Here is an 18,240-nt window from a genome sequence, read left to right as displayed (position 1 = left end):
CATTTTGGAGAGGACCAAATAGTAAGGACCTTTTGGTGTGGAACAAATATCTTGTGGACATTTGGATAGCACCAAATATAAATGTCCTGCAAGGATTTTGGGAAGCATTGTTTTACTTCTGTAAAATGTTATTGTTGGGGTTTTTGGTAGGAATTGCCTTGAATCTGTAGATCATTTTGGATAGTAGTGACATCTTAGCAGCATTGTTTTCTAATTCATGAACATGGTATGTCTTTACATTTATTTATGTTGTCTGTAATTTCTTTTAGCAGCATTTCGTAGTTTTCAGTATAAAATTCTTTGCCTCCTTGTGTAAGCTTATTCCTCTTTTTTTATGCTATTATAAAAGTAATTGCTTTCTTTTTTTAATTTTTATTTAATGATTTTGGAGAGAGAGGAGAAACATCAATTTGTTCCACTTACACATTCATTGGTTGATTCTTTTTTTTATTTTTTTAAATTTATTTTTTATTCTATTTTTTCCATTACCATTTGTCCTTTTTCCCACCTCCCCTTTATGGTTGATTGTTGTATGTGCCCTGACCAAGGATTGAACTGGCAACCTTGGCATATTGGGATGATGCTCTAACTCACTGAGATATCTGGCCAGGGCTGTAGTTACGTGATAACTCTTGAAATTAGTTAAGACAATTGATTGTATTTTATTTTACTTTTTCAAAATCACTTTAGTTGTTTGGTTCCTTTGTGCTATTGGTTTAAAAAAATAGATATTTTAGAATAACCTGACTGTATCTATCCAAAAATCTAGCTAGTATTTGGATAGGATTACCATGAAACCTCAATATTAATTCATAGAGAGTTAACATTTTCCTGTGTTGTCATCATGCCATGTGTTAATTTATTTATATCTTTTTATTTATCTATGAATAAATTATATCTTTTTTTTATATCTTTGATGACTTTTGTCAGTTTTGTGTAGTTTTCAGCCTACAGGTCTTTTACATGTTTTGTGGAGTTGAATCTAAGTATTTAACCTTTTGGGAAACAGTTGTAAATAGTATCATACATTTGACATACATGAAACATTCTATGTTTAATTTGATTGCCCACATATTTATTGTTATTACCGTATTTTGCTGTGTATAATGAGCACTTTTCTGCCCAAATTTTTGAGGGAAAATAAAGATGTGTGTTATACATGGGTAGTTCTAAGTCCGTATCTATATAAATGTTTTTAAATTTGTTATTTATGCTTATGCGATAAAAGTGTAACCCTAGAAAGCAATAATGATATCCGTATGCAAAATAATACCCTAGAATATGATAATCGGTTTTGTTTCTAAATATAAAGAAATAATTGAATTAAAAAATTAAAACAAAATATTTTTCCCCTGAAAGTTTGGGCTAAAAACATGGGTGTACAATATACACGGGAGCACATTATACACAGCAAAATACAGTATATGGAATTAACAGTTGATTCTTATAATTATCTTGCATCTACCAACCTTGCTGAATTCACTTACTAGTTCTGCAGTTTTGTTATTGATTACTTGGGATTTTCTATGTAGATATTTGTATCATCTGCAAATAGGGTTATTTTTATTACTTTCTCAATTTGTATGCCTTTTATGCTTGCCTAGTTTTCTGGCTAGAAATTTCAACACCATGTTAAGATTGGTGAGAATAAACATGTCTTATTTCTGACCTTAGGCAGATAACATTCACGCAGTGTTGAAAAGCATTAAGGAGTAGGATGTCAGCTGTAGTTTTTTGTTGATGTTCTGTGTGAATTTAAGGAAGTTTACCTTTATTCTTGGTCTGTTTTTCTTAGCTTTAAAAAACATTAAAAATGGGTGCTGAACTTTGTCAAGTACTTTTTCTACATCAATTGATATATGTAATTTTTTTCCTTAGCCTATTAAGATGGTAGATTACATTCATTGATTTTGAATATATAACTAGCCTTGGAATAAGTATCACTTAATCATGGTGTATACTTCTTTTTATATTATGGGATTCTATTTATATTTTGTTAAAGGTTTTTGTATGTAATGAGGGATATTGGTCTGTACTTTTCTCTTTTCATACTTGGTTTGTCTGGTTTTGGTATTGGAGTAATACTAGCTTTATGAAATGAGTTAGGAAATGCTCTCTTCTGTTTTCTGGAATAGATTGCATAGAATTGGGTTAATTCTTCTTTAAAAATTTGGTACAGTTCTCCAGTGAAACTATCTGGGCCTTCATGTTTCTTTATTGGTAGTTTTTAAAGTACAAATTAAAATTTTAAAATAGTTTTAGAGATACCCAAATTACCAGTTTCATAATTGACGAGTTGGAATAGTGTTTTTCAAGGAAGGAATCCATTTTGTCTAAGCTGTCAAATTTATGTATGTGAAGTTGTTGATAGTGTTCCCTTGTTTTTCCTTTTATATCTTCAGGATCTGTACTGATACGAGTTTCATTCTTGACACTGGCAATTTGCTGTCTTTGTCAATGTTGCTGGGGGTTTATCAGTTTCATTGACCTTTTTTGAAAGAACCAGCTCCTTGTTGATTTTTTTTGGTATTTATTTTCTATTTTAAATTCATTGATGTCTACTCTTATATTTATTTTTCCAATCTTCTGCTTGCTTTGCCTTATTTTGTTCTGTTTTTGGTTTCCTGAGGTGAAAGTTTAGATTATTGTTTTGACACTTTTCTACTTTTCTATGAATTGTTGTAAATTTCCTTTATCACCCTGGCTGGTGTAGATCAGTGAATTGAGCATTGACCTGCAATCCAAATGGTTTCAGGTTCGATTCCCAGTCAGGGCACATGCCTGCGTTGTGGGCCAGGTCCCCAATAGGGAAACCACACATTGATGTTTCTCTCTCTCTCTTTCTCCCTCCCTTCCCTCTCTAAAAAATAAATAAATAAAATGTAAAAAAAAAAGATTTTTTGTCTCTGGTTTTAGGCAATTTGATAATGATATGTTGTGGTTTACATTTTGCTTCATATTTCTGTTGCTTAGCGTTTACTTAAAAAGTACTTTGTTCTATGTGTTTATCATTAAATATGGCAAATTGTTGGTATTATTTCTTCAGACTTTTGTTTCCTGTATTTATTTTCTGTGGCTCCGATTGTAAGTATTTTGGCCTCTTGAAGTTAATTTCCAGCTAACTTAAGCTTTGCTAATTTTTAAAAAGTTTTTCTCTGTGTTTCATTTTGGTTAGTAATTATTTGATTTCTTGTGCTGTAAAGCTCATACAGTATATTTTTTATCTTAGACCTTTTATTTTTCATCTCTGAATTTCTCATTTTTCTTATTCTTTGATGTTTCTGCTTAACATGTTTAATGTTTTCTAGCTTCGTGGAGATACGGAATGTATTCATAGTAATCGTTTTAAAGGACTGGAGGAATAATTCTGTTATCTATGTCATTTCAAGATTTGTTTGACTGGTTTTTATTTCATTAGGGGTATAATTTGCTGTATCTGCATATGTCTTGTTAAGTTTTTACTGACTTTCAGTCATTATGAATTTTATCTTGTTAGGTTCTGTATTTTTTCTTCCATTGGTTGTTATTGGAAAATAGTTTGTTACTTTTGGGTTTTGCTTTTTTTTTTTTTTAATAGGCACATCTAGAGAGACAGAAAGTAAATTAGTGATGCCTAACCTTGGGAGGGGAAGTGCTAGGGGAGAGTGAGCAGTGACTCCTAATGGGTATGGAGTTTCTTTTCTTTCTTTTTATGATTATTTATTTATTTTTAGAGAGGGGGGAAGGGAGAGAAACGTGTGTGGTTGCCTCTCACAAGGCCCCCACTGGGGACCTGGCCCACAAACCAGGCATGTGCCCTGACTGGGAATCGAACTGGGACCCTTTAGTTTGCAGCCTATGCTCAATCCGCTGAGCTATACCAGCCTGGGCTGCTTTTGTTTTGTTTGGACAGATCAGAGCTACCTTTAGGGTTACATTTTCTCTCCTGAGGCATTGCTCTTCTTAGTACTGTCATATGATATAATTACTAGGTTTTCCATTCTGGCTTTTGGGAACAAGCATTATTTGCAGCCTTGTGTGAGTTCTGGGTGCCCTTTACTTCTAAATCTTTTGATTTTTCTCTCCCTGGTCTTGAATAGTTCTTCACATGCAATTGTTGATTGCTCAACATTCTAGGGTAAGCCTCTGTGGATCTCTTCATTTTTCTCTGTCTTCCCAGCTTTGTACTCAGTGCTGGTCTCACTTGTAAGCTCTGGCCCCCTTGGCTTCTTGGGCTCACAGCTCCATTTCCTCATCTTGTGGAGACATGCCCTGCCTGAGTTCCTTTTCCCCGTTCCATGGTCTGAAAACTCTCAAGGCAGTAAGCTGGGCAAATTTTGTGTTTTTTTGTCTCTCATGGCTCACTGTCTGTCATTACTGTTGTCCAAAATCTTGAGTGCTGTTGTTTCATACATTTTGTTAGGTTTTTATTATTTCACGCAGAAGGCTAAATCTGGTTTCTTTATTCCATCTTGATTGGGAGTGGTTTTATTTTGCATTTTTGTAATGACTAGTGTAGTGATAGTGAGTATATTTTATTTGCTTATTGATCATTCATGTGTTTTTTCTTATGAAGCATTTGTTCAAACCTTTAGCCCCTTTCCTTCTTTCTCTCCTTGTTTTTTTCTTTATTCTTTATCCATGTTTTTTTCTTTTTTGAGTTGGAGAACTGGTATGCCTTGGACATACCAGTTCTTTGTTAAATAAATATTTCATAAGTATTTTCTTGAAGTCTGTGATTTCCTATTTATTTTTTTAACTGTGCCTTTTTAATGAACAAAAATATTTAAGTCTAATTAATCAGTTTTTATGTTTTATAGTTGTTGGTTACTATGGGCTAAAACACTTTTGCCTAACCCTGAAGTCATGAAGGTAATTTTGTTTCCTCTGAAACTTTCTGTTTTTGCTAATCTATGGTCTGTGGTGCATCTCAAATTAAGTGTTGTAGATTTTATTTTTGCACCTGGGTATGAAATTGTTTCTACACTGTTTGTTGCAAATCATATTCTTTTCTTACTGGATTGCTTTGGTGAAACATGACTTATGCAGCTTACTTATTCACATCACTTAAAACGTAAGTGATTTTTCTGCGTAAGTGATGTGAATAAGTAAGCTGCATAAGTCAGCTCTATTTTAGGAATCTTTATTCTGTTCCATTGATCTGTTTGTCTGTCATATACCACACTGTTTTGATGATTTTTAGCTGTATAGGAAGTCTTGAAATCAGATTTGCAAGCCCTCAACTCTTTTCATCTTTTTCAAGATTGCTTTGCAGCATCTAAGTCCTTAATACTTCCATATAAATTTTAGTATTAGTTTTTCCATTTCCAGAAAGGCTGATGTGCTTATGATTGCAGTTTGCTTAGACTCTGTAGATCTTTTTGGAGAAAATTGACATGTTAACAGTGTTGAGTCTTCCAATTTACTGACATGGTATATCTTTCCATTTAAGTCATCTTTGTTTTTTTCTAAGCAGTATATTTTGTGCTTTTTAGTCTTTGGTTTCATGTGTCTTATTTTTAAAATTATTTTCATTTTTCAATATTTTATGCTATTGTAAGTGGTATTTTAAAAAACTCAATTTTTAATTATTTGTTCTTAGTATATGGAAGTAGAATTGACTTATGTACATTGCCTGTGTCTTATGACCTTAACTCACATTAATTCTATCAGATTTTTGTGATAACTTAGATTTTTCTAGTAGGTAGAGGTTTATCAACTTTGTTGATCTTTCTGATTTGTATTTTTGAAAACATTTTCTTCCTTTATTGCATATACTTAAATCTTCCCATTCATTGGGGAAAGCATTGTTTTATACTATTAATTATGTCATCTGTAGGCTTTTTATTGATGATTGTTACTAGTTTTTTTTTTTTAATCATTGATTTTATTATTACATAAGTATGTCAGGCAAGGCTGATAGATCAGGAGAGGACTGTCATTGTTAAGATAGTTTGTTATACTCACAGATTCACAGAGGATTTATTCCAAGACATAGAAGGCCACATGGCTTAGTTAGGAGGCAGAAGGAGCAAAAGGGAAAAAGTAAAGGCAAGAGCCTTTATTTTGGTTCCTGGGAGAAGGTATAGTCAAGGAATGATAATCTGGTTTAGGATTGTCTAGTTTGAATAATTTCAAGGACTCTCTCTGGGGGGGCAAAGGGACTTTCCCTGTTTGTCTGGTACTTAGCGTTGGGTGATTAGGACTGGGGAATATACTGGCTGGATTGTAAAATAGATCAATGTGGTGGGGGTATGGTCTTTGGATTGGTTGGCTTGCATATGAAAGCTAGCCTAGGGGTTGTTTGCTACCTGCAGGAATTAGCCAGTCTTGGGAGGGCCAGTCCCTCTCTAGTCAGCAGGCAGGCCCCAATGTATTAAAAATCTGAATGAGAAGATATAATTAATGTACAGGTTGAATAAGATCTCTTCTGTTTCTAGTTTTCTGGCAGTTTATAGTTGAGTGGATATTTTTTGTCAGTGCTTTTTCTGATTTGTGGAAACGATTATATAGTTTAAAAAGCTAATATAGTGAATTTTGTTGTTTTATTTTCAAATGTCATAACAACCTAGTATTTCTGGAATAAACTTCACTTGGTCATAGTGTATTATCTTTTTTATATATTGCTAGATTTAAATTGCTAATAGTTTATTAAATATTTTTTGTGTCTACCCACATGAGGGATGTTAGTCTGTAATTTTTTTTGCAGTTTTTTTCAGTTTTTATTTAGTATTGGTATATTCAGTACCAATACTATCATGTTACTCATGCTGAACTCGAAAATAATTTTGGAAGTGTTCTCTATTTCTGAAAGTGTTTGTGTGAGATTGGTATTTCTTTCCTCGTGATTTGAAGGACTTTACTACTGAAAAATCTAACCCTAGAGTTCTGTTTTGTGGAAGGATTTTGATAATGAATTCAACTGAAAGGGTTTTTTAAATTATTGTTTCATCTTGTCAATTTAAAGTTGTATTTTTCAGGGAAGTTTTCCATTTCACCAAGTTGTTGAATTGGCCAGTGTAAAGTTAATTAATAATCTTTTGTTTTTTTAATATCTGTGGGTTCTGTAGTGATAATTCTGTTTTTATTTATGTTATTGGGAATTTCTGTGTTTTTGAAATCAGTTTAGCTAGAGCTTTATCAACTTTGTTCATCTTTCCAGTTTTGACTTTAAATTTTCTGTACAGTTTCTTTTCTATTTAATTTTTCCTGCTCTTATCTTCTTATTTTCTGTTCTTTTACTTGGGGTTTACTTTGTACTTTTTTAGATTCTTTAGGGGGAGTCTTAGGTTATTAATTTTATATCTTTTTCCTAATGTGGTCAGGGAACATACTCTGTATGATAATTAACCCTTTTAAATTGTGTCTTGTGTTTGTTTTTTAAATCCCCACTTGAGGGATATTGATTTTTTTAGAGAGGGATGGAGAGAGAGAGAGACAAAAACATCCATTGGTTTCCTCCCATACACACTCTGACAGAGTATCCAACTGGCAACCTTGATATGTGCTGTGACTGGGAATCAAACTCTCAACCTTTTGGTGTACTGGACAGTGCTCCAACCAACTGAGCCACCTGGCCAGGGCCATTGTGTCTTCTTTTATGTATGTCTTGTATATGGTCTTTCATGGTTAATGTACTGTGTTCACCTGAAAGGAATGTGTGTAGTGATTTTCGGTATTGCTTAGATTATCCATTTATTTATTGATTTTTGGGGGGTCTAGTTTTGTTAATTACCAAGATAGAAATGTGAAAATAATATAATACTGTGTTTGTGGAATTGCTATTTATTCCTTTACTTGTGACAGTTTTACCCCATATATTTAGAATCATTGTTACTAGGTATACATTTATGATTGTTATATTTCATTATGTGCCAGGTTTAATTTCAACATTTAATGTAATTACATGGTTGGATTTTGGTCTGCCCTTTTAGTAAGTTTTTTTTGTTTGTCTTTTTTGTTTTTAATATAACAAAAATTAGTATTTAAAAATAGTTTTGATGATAAAATTCACATATGTAGTTCAGCCACTTAAAGTGTACAATTCAATGGCTTTTAGTATGTTCACAGAATTGTACAACCGTTACCATAATCAATTTTAGGTTAAACTTTTGCTTTCAATATTGTGTATTTTAAAGAATAAGAAATACAGTCTTTTATAATTACCCAGATATTTATCATTGGGGTGTCTTCTTTGCTCCCTGGATATTTATATTTTCATCTAGTACCATTTCTCTTCATTTTGAAGACTTATTTTAGTCTTTATTGTAGTCTGTGTCTGCTGGTGATGATTTCTCTTTGTTCTTTATTAGCTGAAAATATCTATTTTACCTTCATTTTTAAAGGAAATATTAGTTAAATGTACAATTCTGGGTTGACAGTTCTTTTTCTTCAGTTCTTTGAAAGATGATGTTTTATTCTCTTTTGGCTTCCATAGTTTATGATGGTAAATCAACCATTATCCAGTCATTGTTCCCCTGTACTTAATGTGTCATTCTCTTGGCTTCTTTCAACTTCTCCCTTTGTTTCAAGGAGTTTGGCTACTTGGGATCCACTGAGTTTCTTTATCTTAAAAATATATATTTTATTGATTATGCTGTTACTGTTGTCCCAGTTTATCCTCCTTTGACCCCCTATACCTGGCACCCCATTCCGTCCAGCAATCCCACTACTTAGTTCATGTCTGTTGGTCACACCCATAAGTTCTTTGGCGACTCCATTTCCTATACTGTTCTTAACATCACCTTGTCTATTTTGTACCTGCCAACTATGATTCTTTTTTTATTTTAATTTTTAATTTTTATTTTTTCAAAGTATGTTTTATTGATTATGCTATTACTGTTGTCCCATTTTTTCTTCCCTTTTCCCCTCTGCCTTGCCCCACTCCTCCCACCAGCATTCCTCCTACCCCTGCCCCCAAGTTCATGTCCATGGGTCGTACATTTAAGTTCTTTGGCTTAGCTAGTTCTATGTATTAGATAGAGCAGCTTTACTCCGTGTCTTGGTAGTGTGGCCTAATGTAGTAGGTATCCTGTAGGGTCAAGTGGCACAGGTTCTCCTATTACCCAATCTGGGTGCTTGAGGTGTACCGTTTGTGTGGGCTGAGCGCACCCTCCCCTTGTAGTTGAGCCTTGGTTGCTGTTGGTACATCAGTGGGAGGGATTTACCCAGGTGAGCCAGATGCAAGGATTCGCTGTGAGTACTTACCACCCACCTCTGCCCTCTGTGGAGGATCATCTGTGCAGGGGCAGGTGGTGGTGTTCTGATGTGGTCTGTAGCTGTCCACAGGGTGTGCTGACCCAGGGGTTTTTGGGTAGTGCAGGCCAAATTAGCCCTCACATGTTTTTTGCCCTGGGGCTGCTATGCTTGAAGTATAAAGCATCCTGAGATGTCTTCTACTTGTGCTGGGCTTGAGATTCTCAGGTGAAGCCAAGCTGGCTGCTGCTAGTGCTTGGCCTGGGGTCATTAAGGCAGACTGTTGAATGTCTCAGAGGATTTGGGAAGTTTTGAAGCATGGGCCAAGACCAGTCATTCATACAGAAAAGCAGTTTGGGTGGGCCTGTATGTTGGGTGGAGCAAAGTCTCTGGGGATCTCCAAGGTAAGTCAGACAGTGTTAGCCAGGTTCATGGAGTCTCAGATATGGCACCAGCTTGCCTGCTCTGTGGTTCTGTAGGGAGAGGGTTTATAAAAGGGTCAATGGCCTCTGCTCACCTTGATGCCAGGCACTTCAGTTTATCCCTGTATGACACTGGTGCTGTTCAAGCTTCTACCCAGGTGTTGGAGCTTAGAGGGAGTGAGTCTGAGTAGGTGGGTCTTTGTGTGTCTTCATAATTTTATTTTATTTTTTAAAAAATATATTTTATTGCCCTGGTTAATGTGGCCCAGTGGATTGAGCGCCTGCCTTCGAACCAAAAGGTAGCCAGTTAGATTCCCACTCGGGTCACATGCCTGGGTTGTAGGCCAGGTCCCCAACAAGGGGTGCATGAGAGGCAACTGCACATTGGTTTCTCTCCCTTTCTTTTTCCCTCCCTTCCCCTCTCTAACTTAAATAAATAAAATCTTAAAAATATATGTATATATTTTATTGATTATGCTATTACAGTTGTCCCATTTTTTTCTCCCATTCCCTCTACCCAGCACCCTCCCTCCCACCAGCATTCCCCCCTTAGTTTATGTCCATGGGTTGTACATATAAGTTCTTTGGCTTCTCCTTTTCCTACACTATTCTTAACTACCCTTTGTCTATTTTGTATCTACCATTTATGCTTATTCCCTGTGCCTTTTCCTCCATTCTCCCCTATCCCCCTCTCCCACTGATAGCCCTCCATGTGATCTCCATTTCTGTTCCTGTTCTATTTGTTTGCTTAGTTTTGTTTTTGTTTTGTTTTGTTTTGTTTTACTTCAGCTCTTGATAGTAGTGAGTTTGTTGTCATTTTACTGGTCATAGTTTTGATCATCTTTTCCCTAACATTTCATGTAATAAGGTCTGGGTGATGATGAACTCCTTTAGCTTTACCTTGTCTAGGAAGCACTTTCTCTGCCCTTCCATTCTAAATGATAGCTTTGCTGGATAGAGTAATTTTGGATATAGGTTCTTGCCTTTCATGACTTGGAATACTTCTTTCCAGCCCCTTCTTGCCTGCAAGGTTTCTATTGACAAATCAGCTGATAGTCTTACGGAACTCTTTTGTGGGTAACTGTCTCCTTTTCTCTTGCTGCTTTGAAGATTCTGTCCTTATCTTTCATCTTGGGTAATGCCATTATGATATGCCTTGGTGTGTGCTTCCTTGGGTCCAACTTCTTTGGGACTCTCTGAGCTTCCTGGACTTCCTTGCCAGATTGGGGAAGTTGTCCTTCGTTACATTTTCAAATAAGTTTTCAGTTCCTTTCTTTTCCTCTTCTCCTTCTGGCACCCCAGCGATTCAGATAATGGAACATTGGAATGTTTAAAGTTGTCTTGAGGTTCCTAAGCTTCTCCTCATTTTTTAAATTCTTGTTTCTTTATTCTGTTTCTGTTGAATGTTTATTTCTTCCTTCTGTTCCACATTGTTGACTTGAGTCCCATTTTCTTTCCCTTCACTGTTGATTCCCTGTGTATTTTTCTTTATTTCATTTTTCATAGCCTTCAGTTCTTCCTCTGTTTTGTGACTATACTCAACCATTTCTGTGAGCATCTTGATTACCAGTGTTTTGAACTCGGCATCTGATAGGTTGGCTATCTTCACTGCTTAGTTCTATTTTTGGAACTTTGATCTGTTCTTTCTTTTGGGCTATATTTTTTTTTTTTGTCTCAGTACGTATTTTAAGTTGTGAGGCGAGGAGCCTTAGGTATTTGCCAGGACAGGACAACCTTCTTTGCTGTGTTATACCACTTTACATGGGGGAGGGATCAGAGAGGGAACAGTGCCACTTGCTCATCTCTCTGTGGGCTTTCAGTTACTTCCCCTCCTAACCACAAGCAAATTGGGCCCTTATGGTGCTGATTCACATTTCTGTGCTTGGGTATGTTCTGGAACCCTGTGGGTCTCTCCAGTGAACTCTCCCATGAGGCTGGGAGTTTCTCTCACCTCCACAATTGCCACAGGTTTTTATATCCAGAGGTTTTGAGGTTCCCCTTCTCATGCTGGACCCCTGGGTTGCGCAGTCTGTTTTGCTCCCTATTTGTTTCTCCCTGTTTATCTGCATGCAAATATGGGACCACCTGGGCCTCTAGACACCACATTGCCCCATGTCCTCCCCACCCTGGCTGCCTGTCTCTGCCCTTCCTACTAATCTGAATGAATATTTCTTTAACTCCTTGGTTTTCGGACATCCATACAGTTTGATTTTCTGGCAGTCTGGTTATTTTTTCTTTTTAAATTTGTTATTGTCCTTTGGGTTGTGGGAGGAGGCAAAGTGTATCTGCCTACATCTCCATCTTGGCCGGAACTCTATGTGTGTTCTTTAAAAGGAACTGCTTGGGGTTCAGCTGTTTCTTCCACTGACTCAGTACCCACTGGCTTTTGTAGCCAGGAGTTTTGGGACTTATCTTCTGGTACTGGAACCGTGCAGTGGGAGTCTGATATAGGTCTGGGACTCCTTGCTCTTGAGATATCCCTTATGTATTTTTATCCACCACATGTGGGTATGGGAACAGCTCATTCTACTTATGTGTACCTCCTACCAGTCTCGACGGATGTGTATTCTATAATTCTGTACTTGCCAGATTTCCATTCAACTTTATTTTTGATGGTTCTGATTTATGGTTGTTATATTCTAGCTGTAATTTTGATGTGGTTGTGCAAAAAGGTGAGCCATGTCTGCCTGTACTGCCATCTTGTCCAAAAGTGTACATACTTTCTTAACCATACTGCGTGATAGAAAAAAGAAAGAGCCTCCTTGTATAATTTCTACTTGTTTGGGGTATTTCAATTACAGTGTATTTTTTCTTGGTAAAATGTTGTGAGATCTTTCATACATGCTTGTTTTGGGGGGAGGGTCTTTTTTTAAGATTTTATTTATTTATTTTTAGAGGGGGGAAGGGAAGGAGAAAGAGAGGGAGAGAAATTTCAGTGTGTGGTTGCCTCTTGTATTCCCCCTACTGGGGACCTGGCCCACAACCCAGGCACATCCCTTAGACTGGAAATCCAACCAGTGACCTTTTGATTCACAGGCCAGTACTCAACTACTGAGCCATACCAACCAGGGCAGAGGAGGGTCTTTTTATAATCTCTTTGTCCTTTTGTGTGATTTACTTGTGCCTTTTAACACTCTCTCTTACTAAAGTAAGAATGGATCTGTGGAATTATTATTGTAACATGTATAGCTATAGCCTGCCCTGTGAAACTTTTCAGTTTCTGTTGGTTTACTACAGAATTGGGATTCTCTGTTGTCTAGGATCCCTCCTACCAGATTCTTTCTTCCTGAGTTTTTCAGTAGTCTTCTAACTGTAATTTAACCTTCTTTCTTCCTGTTACTAATTTTTCTCTAGTCTTTTATCTGTTTTTACTTTTATCTGGAAGACAAAGTCATTATTTTACTTAGCATAAAGTAACGTATCTCTAAAAATTTAAATTATAAAAAAATGAAGTGTTTTTTGTAATAAAAAAGTAAATTCACTCATAATTTTACCGTGCTCATCACAATCTGGTTAATATACTTTGTGTATTTTCTTTTAAAATTTTCTTCCATGCATTCATTTAACTCAGTTAAAAATATAACATAACGTTCATTACCTCATTGTTATACAGTAGGAATTTTATAAAACTTAGTTTTAAACAGCCATGTAAAACATTTTTGTACACTTTTTCATGTCTTGAAATTACAGTGTATATATATGATATAAAATGACACCATACTTAATAAACACTATTTCTGTCATATTTCCTTTGACTTCCTGTGAAGTAATGGAATCAGTAATTTTCTTGAATCATATAGCTGTATTACTCTCCAAAAAGAATTGCCCTGGCTGGTGTGGCTCAGTGGATTGAGTGCAGGCCTGCAAACCAGGTGTCGCTGGTTTGATTCCTGGCTGGGGCACATGCCTGGGTTTCGTGCCAGGTCCCCAGTAGTGGGTATGTGATAGGCAGCCACACACTGGTATTTCTTTCCCTCTCTTTCTCCCTCCCCCTGTCTCTAAAAATAAATAAATAAATCTTTTTAAAAATTAAAAAAAGAATTGGATATGGTACCATCAACAATATATGAAAATAAATGTTCACTGCATTCTGAACATTAGGGATTATATTTTAAGGAATTTAACTATACTAAGAACTTAGTCGTCAAAAATGCCTCTTATTTGTGCTTTTTATATTCACATTTTTTTTGAATATAAGTGAGGCTAAATGTTTTCTTATATATTTGTTTCATGTAACTTTTTTTTAAAGATTTTATTTATTTATTTTTAGAGAGGAAAGGGAGGGAGAAAGAGAGAGACAGAGAGAGAGAGAGAGAGAAACATCAATGTGTAGTTGCTGGGGGCTGTGGCCTGCAACCCAGGCATGTGCCCTGACTGGGAATCGAACCTGCGACACTTGGTTCACAGCCCGTGCTCAATCCACTGAGCTACGCCAGCCAGGGCTGTTTCATGTAACTTTTAAAAAAAGATTTTATTTATTTGTAGAGAAGGGAAAGGAGAGAGAGAGGGAGATGAACATCGATGTGGGAAACATTGATTGGTTGCCTATCATCTACTCATCTACTTTTCTTTAATTAAAAATACTAAATATCCCTGGCTGGAGTGGCCAGTGGATTGAGCACTGGCCTGGGAACAAAAAGATCATAAGTTCGATTCCCAGTGAGGGCACGTGCCTGGGTTGCAGGCCAGGTCCCCAGTAGGGGGCGCACGAGAGGCAACCACACATTGATGTTTTTGTCCTCTTTCTCCCTCCCTTCCCCTCTGTCTAAAAATAAAGTGAATAAAATCTTTTTAAAAAACCTAAATAATACATTTTTTTTTCGTCCCTGACCCATGTGACTCAGCTGGTTGGATATTGTCCAGCAAAGTGAAAGGTCACAAGTTTGATTCCTGGTCAGGGTACATGCCTGGGTTGTGGTTCACTCCCTAGTCCAGGTGTAAAGGAGAGGCAACCAATTGACGTTTCTATCTCACATTGATATTTCTCTTCCCCATCTCTCCTCTCTCTAAAAGTAAATAAATAAAATCTTAATGAAAACTTCTTTGAAGGAGAATTTTTATTAAGATTTTGTACCCAAAACTCAACAATGTACACTTAGCCCAGCTCTGTGGCCAGTTCTTTAGCCTTTGCCTCTGCCAGCTTGGCAGTGCAAGCCATGCACATTTGACCCAGGGCACTGCCTCCCCAGTGGCGGTGGATCTCCTCAAATCTGTTGTTGTAATTGGTATAGACAGCTTCCATCAGCTTGGCCCAAGCTGCTTTGTCTTCTGAGTTAACCTATGTGAAGAGGATGGTGGTACAGGTCTTCCTGTGGACTAGACACCCCAGCCTGGCTTTCCATTTGATGATGTAATAGGGAACTCCTATCTTACAGCAATAGGGTAGGCAGGAAGATGACTGGATTTATGGGATCAACATCACTACCAGCTGGGCCTTGTTGTTCTCCACCATGGTGGTGATAGTGTTAACCCCTGCTCGAAGGGCATGTGGCCTCTTGGTGGGGACATCCCATTTGCTAGCAGCTTTTTTCCTCAGCCTTTGTCCCTTGTGTATACTTGTGGCCCTGCTTAAGCAGTTTAGTAGCTGTTTTGCATCCAAGGCCTCGATGAACTGCTTAATAGCAAGAGACACTTTTAGATGCTTTTAGAGGATAGCCCTTTGCTGCTACAAATTAATGTTGCAGGGGCATTTGACAAAGTGGGTGAGGTGTCTTTTGGGCTGGATGTCCAGTCCAATGCTAAAATTCTTAGGCCTCTTCTCAAATAGGATTTGGTACCTTCTTGGTCTCCTGCTTTTTCATATCAGCAGGTGTTGGTTCCACCTCCTTTCCCTTAGCCTCCTTTCCTTTTGGCATCTTGGGCTGCAGGATAAGAGAGAAATAAAGAACATTTATTTAATTTAAACATTTTGAACTTATATTTGTGATCAGTGAGTTTTAAAGGTCTAATATGAATATTTCTTCCCCAATTGCTAAACAGTTGTTCTTACACCTAATCATACCAAAGAATAATCAGTCACTGACTGTACTCTTTTATTAGATTTAGTTACACTTCTACAAGCAACTGTTTCTTCCCTTCAAGGTGAATCATACAACCAATAGTGTTTACATCTGTGAAGGAAGTATAACTTAGAACCAAATTACTGCCTGCCTTTAGCAGGTGTGCTTGTGGTTTTGCTCCTTCCATTTTATCCATCATATATTTTTTGTGTTACCATGTCTGGAGACTGTGATAGATGCTAGGGCTATAGCCGTGAAATAGAGCTTATAATCTACCAGAGTAGATAAGAATAATTGCATAAATAACTTTGATTACAATATACGACAAGAAGGAAATTATAGGTAATGCATAATAAGACACCTAACCTAATAGAGGGATTCAAGGAAACCTTTTCTGAAGAAGTGACTTTAAGCAAGGATCTGAGGGAGGAATAAGAAATTATACACTGTGAAAGAGGTTCAGGTGAAGGACAGCATTTCAGGTAGAGTAAAAACAACATATTTAAGTTTGTGAGGCAGGAATGAGCTTTGGAGTATTTACAGAACTGAAAGAAGAAAAATCAGTATTGCCCAGACAATGAGATGTTGAGACGAGAGAAGGTTGTAAAGGGAAAAGTAGGGATAAGTTATGTAGGGAAACTACCAAAGAGGTGTTAAGTGGGGAAGAGATATATTTGGACTTGTGTTTTTGAAGTTCATGCTGTAAATTGGTAGGGGTCAGGTAAGGGTGAATGTTAGGAGACTATTTAGTAGAAGGCCACTGCTTAGTGGTCCTGATGAACGTTGATATTGGCTTGCAGTTGGCTAATAATACTAATGTAATAGAGAGAGGTAGTCAAGTCTTTTCAGTATTTAGGAGGAAGAATGGCCAAAATGCGGTGATTGGTTAAATATGAGGATAGGAAGCAGGGTAAGGCTGCAAAAAGATGATGTCTAGGTATGGGCAATATGTGGTTTAAGAATATCATTACAAAGATAGGGAAGAGTAAGTGTTGCCATACATTTTGAACAGAGCTTAAAGTACCTGTGTATCATAGGAAGTTTTACATATGGAACAAAGGACAAATCTAAATAGGAGGTTAAATTTGGGACTCACTGGTATATCCTAGTAATTCAATTGGTTATAATAGATCTATGGGAAATGAAAGAGATTGACTAGTGCTTAACATGTAATGAGAAGGCATCTTAAGTCAGAACCCTGAGGAACTAACACATTTAAAGGTTGGATAAGGTTATCAGAAAGGTGTTGCCAAAGAGATAAGAGGAGAATCCGCAGAGTGAAATACTGCATGACAAGAAATAATAGCATCTCGTGGCTTATGTTGTATGTACTTACTATTTTATCAGAGTTTCCTGCTTTTATTTTACTTTGTAATGTATTTGTTACTATATTATATGAGGTCTGTCTGGAAAAAGTCCAGCCATTGTTAATATAATGAGAATGGTTTGGGCAACATTGATATAACTTGGCAGGCAAGGAGAGTGGACTGGAATGCACATGAAATTGAACAATGATAACTTCACTGTACTAGTCAGTGGAGGTGGTAGACTCCATTGAGTGAGCATGTGTACTGTGTGGCCATCACATTCAAAATGACTGAGCAAGTAGAGCAATGAATCTGCATCAAATTTTGTGTTAAGCTTGAGCAATCCTCTGCGGAAACTATTCAGATGATTCAGAAGGCTTTCGGAGATGATGCAGTGAGTGCAGTGCAAATAAAAGTATGGCACACATGCTTCAAAGATGGTTGAGAATCTGTTGAAAGTGATCCATGTTCTGGAAGGCCTGCAACAAGCAGAATACCTGAAACTAGAGAACATGATGGAATCAACAAAGATCAGCGAATGACAGTGTGAGAATTAGAAGCTGATCTGGGTATTCCAAAAACTACTTTGTCCAGTGTTTTGACTCAGGATCTTGGCATGAAATGTGTCGTGGCAAAATTCGTTTCACAGATTCTGCTACCAGAGCAGAAGGCTGGATACTTTCTGGACAGAACTCGTATGCTGTTAAAGCTCTTTGGGAAGCAAGATAGGGTACACAAATAATAGGTGTGACCTCCAGGAACATATTCTTTATATAAGACAATGCCATTGAAACTTATTCTGTTTAATATTTTTACAATTATATGTGTCTTGTCAGTAGTGGAAGGAAATGTTAGCACTGGCTGTATGTTTATTTTTGGTTTTATATTGAGGGTTGATAGTGAATGGGATCCATAGTAACTTGAGTACCATTGCATATGAATGATAAGAGTAACTAGAATAATTAGAGCAGTTCCTTCCAGGAGGAAGGTCAGCACATATGAGAGCATGCCTTCCCACTTAAATCAAAATTCTAAATTTTTGAGTTTTGCTTTTTATTTTAGGACAAACCAGACCTAACTGACTAGAATTACCCTACCTGATCATATGTTGAAAGTAAAGAGATAGAGGCAAATGTTAAAAGCTGTGTCTCAATCTTATGTTGAGAATCTTTTGTTTTTATTACTTTAATGCTAAACAATCTTGGTAGGAATTTAAAAGTTCAGCAGAATTTACTTTTTAAAATTTATCTGGTACTCTGAGGGAGATCTCATGTCAAAGCAAATTTGTGAATAATGTTCTGAAATGTTACTCTTGTTAGCAACTAGTATAAATGTTGC

General features: G+C 36.7%; 1 protein-coding gene and 1 pseudogene across 11 annotated transcripts in view; one reads left to right on the top strand and one right to left on the bottom strand.

Moving 5' to 3' along the window:
• The window catches only part of MLLT10 (MLLT10 histone lysine methyltransferase DOT1L cofactor), a 243,144-nt gene that overhangs the window by 25,837 nt on the left and 199,067 nt on the right, over positions 1-18,240 (top strand). The window lies entirely within an intron of this gene.
• On the bottom strand, positions 14,692-15,451 carry LOC123831173 (annotated as a pseudogene).

This window comes from Phyllostomus hastatus, unplaced genomic scaffold, assembly GCF_019186645.2.
Source record: "Phyllostomus hastatus isolate PE091 unplaced genomic scaffold, TTU_PhHast_1.1 phas_scaffold_1674, whole genome shotgun sequence".
Lineage (NCBI taxonomy): Eukaryota > Metazoa > Chordata > Mammalia > Chiroptera > Phyllostomidae > Phyllostomus > Phyllostomus hastatus.
The sequence above is the reverse complement of the archived record's forward strand: the minus strand, read 5'-3'. Positions and strand labels throughout refer to the sequence as shown.